This window comes from Anarrhichthys ocellatus, unplaced genomic scaffold, assembly GCF_004355925.1.
Source record: "Anarrhichthys ocellatus isolate YVR2014 unplaced genomic scaffold, GSC_Weel_1.0 scaffold104, whole genome shotgun sequence".
Taxonomy (NCBI): domain Eukaryota; kingdom Metazoa; phylum Chordata; class Actinopteri; order Perciformes; family Anarhichadidae; genus Anarrhichthys; species Anarrhichthys ocellatus.
In genome coordinates, this window is record NW_022280134.1 from 273,004 (window position 1) to 277,808 (window position 4,805).

The 4,805-nt window shown below is 45.7% G+C and overlaps 1 protein-coding gene across 1 annotated transcript in view; it reads right to left on the reverse strand.

Moving 5' to 3' along the window:
* thada (THADA armadillo repeat containing) overlaps nt 1–4,805 on the reverse strand; it is a 106,524-nt gene that overhangs the window by 22,300 nt on the left and 79,419 nt on the right. The window lies entirely within an intron of this gene.

Consider the following 4,805-nt stretch of genomic DNA (forward strand, 5'->3'; position numbering starts at 1 on the left):
CACACACACACACACACACACACACACACACACACACACACACACACAGAAAGCTTATGAAACCCGGTGCAACACAATCCGGCCCTGCAGCGCCGCTCACAACGAGGACCTGACAAAAGAGCGGGAAACGCAGCATTCCTCCAGAGATGGGCCGGGTTACCGTGGAGACGGGGCCAGGTTACCATGGAACCTGATCCTCAAAGGGGGTCTGGGGCCAAATAAGCATACCCTAATGGTTATAATGGGGGGTGGGGTGGGGGGGGGTGGGGTAGGGGCACAGTAATGGCACCGATGATGAAGGGAGGAGAGAGAGGAGGATGATGATGACTGGAGGAGAATGGGAGCGTGTCAAAGAGAAAACAGCTGCCTGTCACGGTGGAGTAGAGGGAAATGCAGAGTGTGTGTGTGTGTGTGCGTGCGTGTGTCAAAGGGTTGAAGAAACAGCAGGCTCCCATTAGATGGTCACACACTGATGCATGCCTATGTATTCATACTTCATGATTGTGTGCATCTCGCAAAAATAACATACACAAAATCCTCACAAAGCCGCTGAAAAAAAAGGGAAGCAACTCATGCAAGGAGCCCCAACTAATACTTTCTTTCAACTGAATACACATGCACTCGTCACAGAGGGGAAAAGAAAGGTAGAGACGAAAACTTGAAAGAAAAGAGCAAATGAGGGAGGAAATAAGAGTGAGAAAGAGGAAAAGCATCGTTAGTCGGGATGCAAAGCTGTTTTTTTATGATGGCCTCTATTAAAATAGTGTGTGTGTAGGAGGTGTGTGTGTGTGTGTGTGTGTGTGGGGGGTGGTCAGCCATTCCCCTCCTGCAAATGAAAGGCGTTCGTGTGAATGTGACTTTTCATGCCCGTTCATAAACAGCCATTGTTCCCCCCCGCAGCTGTGTTTATTTAAATCTGAAAGTACAACACTTGTGTCTTAATGCTGCTCGTGTGCAAACCTGCACCTGGACCGCGTCCAGACTGCATTAAGTCACGCTTGCTGTTCTATATATTTCGGGACACTCTCCGGGGATGAGGCCCGGCTTAGTGGATTACAGTGTCAGCTAAGCAGCACTGGGGGTCGTTAATAGCTGCTGGTGTGGGTGCAGGAGGGGAGGAGTTTACATATGTATACTGGTCTGAACCCTGTTTCAGAGATTCATAGACTGCTAAAGAAACACAGCTGATCCCTGACCTTTCCTGTAATGCCGTCGTCAGCTTTAAATCTTTCGCGCAGACTGAAATATCTCGTCAATTATCGGATGGATTGCCATTCAAATTTGGTCCGGGCATTCATGCTCCCCTGAGGATGAAGTGGAAAGTAGTTGGTGTTAGCCTCACCTCTTATCTAGCTAAAACCGGTATGTTACAAACGGTATTTTTTCGTTCGTGGTGAGTTCCCGTTCAGGAAAGGGACGACTAAACGAGAACTGCTCATCCGATCGACTTGGAACTCGACACCGCAGGTGAACACTGTTAGCTCTGTCAGCACTGTTGCTATAGTTTTCACACTCTAGCGCTGCGAGTACCTTTCGCTTGAGAGCAATGTGGAGGCAATAGAAATGCTCCCAATTTCCATCGTGCAGTTGTCATGTTTTAGTCGAGGAACTGCAGACTTTAAAGAACCGGTCGTTAACCCGGTGTTGTTAGCCCGCGTGGACGCCCAAAATGAAAATACAGTCGGACTTTGAAGTCTGTGAAAACAACCCAACAGATGGGACGTAGAATAATGGAGAAACCCAATAAAGTGATGCTTTAGAGATCTAGATTCATGTCCTCACTTGAGGATCATGTGTTGGGGGAGATTTGAGCTAACCTGTGTTTTACAGCTTAGCTCAAATATCTAAACTAAATGTAACTAGCACCCTACTCCACCACCCTGGCCAGGTGGTGGAGTAGGGTAAGATGGGCACGGCACCACGTTTGGATAGAGGACGGAGGGTCAGTGCGCCAAAATAAACCACTTTAAAAGAAGTGTCGCTTAAAACAGAGTAGAAGACCATGTGTGTTGTTTGAACAGGTCGTATGGTTGAAGGTGTTAATGTGTTGTATTGAGTAAATTAAGAGTTTGGATTGTGATGAAAACTAAAGCGTTCTGGATGTGTACTTGGGTATCGGTGTGTGTCGCTGGTTCCCCAATAGTGGCGGTGTCGGCGGCCCGCTGGAAGCTGGCAGTGAAGACTCGAGCTAGGACGTTGGCAGGACACTCGCACGTGCTCTCACACGCAAGCACACAGCTGGATTTCACATCAGCTTCCACCTTCATTACCCAAACTGTGAAAAACAAACCCCAGACGCTACGTGTGTGTGTGTGTGTGACACAGTGTGAGAGAGCTGACCTCCTTCTACAATTTGCCGAGGTTCCTCCCTCTAATTACCCTAAAAACTCTGTCCCTACATATACACACACACACACACACACACACACACACACACACACGCACACGTTGTCCTAAAAGTGATAGAATTAACAGCTAGCTTTAGAAAAAAATGACGTCTTTGTCTCCCAGTAGCTCTTGGATTCCTAAATTCGTGTGGAACTTTTACTACTTTGCTGCCCGCATTGCCGCCGATTGTCTGCCAAACAATTATGACAACAGCCTCTACGGCCTCTACAGCATCTACAGCAGGGAAAAGTGCAAATGAAAAGTGTTTTAGTGGACAACTCCAGACCGAAGCTCTGCTTTTTTTATTGTGCTAGAATATTAATACTGCATCAATATCAATCATACATGTTATAAATACTTTCCTCTGATGTGTTTTAAAGGTGCGAGTGGTTTGAACCCAGTGTGTCTATGAGCTGTGAGCTCAACTAAACTCTTAGTTTGAATAGGAGCAGAGTTCTGATCATGTAGAGATGTTCAGAATGTTTGGAGAAAGGTAAGAACAAATCTACATTTAGGTTATTCTTTTTTTCCCGACCTCCGAGATGTATCTTGCGACCCCACCGGGAGCCTTGACCCCCGTGTTGGGAACCCGCGGGGCGTAAAGCGCGGACCGGTGTTTCCTGTAGTATTTCATAGAAGAAGAAGGAGGAGTACAAAGTTTCTTCTCTTGACATTGAATTGGAGCGGGTTGGCGTGAAAAGAAAGCAGTGTGTAAATATGGGACTGCGATGGTTTACCAAGAAGACAAAGATCAACATCAGTCTCAGGCGCTAAAGTTGCCAAAAGCCTAATTATGGGAATACACTTTTCTTTTTTGTGTGTGTGAAGAAAGGCCGAGTCTATCTTAATACAACACTCACATGTATGTCCGCTGAGAGCGTTACCGCCACCAGGACCAAGATAGCTACGTTTTCTTTTTTTAGCCTCATATAAGCTTGAAGGTGCTCTGTTATTGTAAAACAATATTTACATTCAGAGCTTCTCACAAGAACAAATTCAGTGCATCCTGGAGGCCTCACAATAGTATTAAATGCATTTTCTAATAAAACATTAGATTTTTAATAAATATTTGAAGTAATGCTTTGTTTACGTTTGCTAGCTTACGGTCTTCTTCTTGACCTTTGCTGGGGATTTGTTGTGGGTTGATTTTAGCCAAACCAGCCTTATGTACATGGGTTAGGGTTTGTTATGCACTCGTACAAACACTGCTTCTCAGCGCTTTAAAGCACCTTTGAGATGAACTTCACAATGTATCTTTGTGCAGAACGAGGACTGTGGAGCGTGTAGTCACGCTGCGAAGGCGTCGCTTCATGAAGGATTACAGCAAACAATAACTCTCTTGAGTTAACACGTTCCGTCTGTGTAACCATAGCTATCCTTTAAAAGACATCTCCATCGATTTAGCTTAGCACTGATCCGGGTGTGCTGTGCTCAGGAGGCAACCTCCGGTTCTGAAAAGTGAAGCAAAGCTTCTTAAACCTGCATTCTCTCTACTGTCCATCAGGGGGTGACTCCTCTGGTTGTATAGAAGTCTATGAGAAAATGACTACTTCTCTCTTGATTTATTACCTCAGTAAACATTGTAAACATGAGTTTATGGTCTCAGTCTCTAGTTTCAAGTCTTCTTCAATAAAGCACGATGTTCATTTAGTAAATTATGGTCCATTTAGAGTCAAACAGACCATAAAGCAGGGGATGCTTTAGGGCGGGGCTACACGATGATTGACAGGTGCCGTATACGGCATCTCTACGTTACTCCTCTGCAGTCCAAATATGGTCACTTCCCTTCACTGGTTGCACAAAACCAAGATGGCGAAGATCAAAATCCAAGATGGCGACAACCAAAATGCCAAACTCGAGGCTTCAAAACAGCAGTCCACACAGCACTTGGTGACGTCATGACGACTACGTCCACTTCTTATATACAGGCTGCGGTTGTGCTGCGGTAGCATCGGCTAACGTGGCCTGCAGCCACTAGCCTCATTTATGATCTAGCAGTCCTCAGCCCCGAACAAAGCCGACTCGAGTGACATCACTTGAGAAAAATATTTAATTAATGCAGCAAAATTTACAACATGAAGTTTCTGACCTAAAGTGTTTTTCTTCAGCACAAACATAGAAGATTTAGCAGGAAATTAATCAGTGCTCATAACAGATTCTCAGTCAGAGGAGCAGTGACTCACTTCACACCACATTTTACCTTCACATCCACACTAATGCTGACACACGAGATTCCAGCTAATTCACGAATACTTTAAACTTTTACGCGTCTCCTTTCCCCCACTTACCATCTTTCCTGCCTCACACCAAACCGCTCAGCTCTTTTTTTACTGGCACAGCTGAAAAGCAAAAGAAACAGAAGACTGGCGCAGGTTGAGATGAAGTGGCGGACTGGGGGGGGGGGGGGGGGGGGGGGG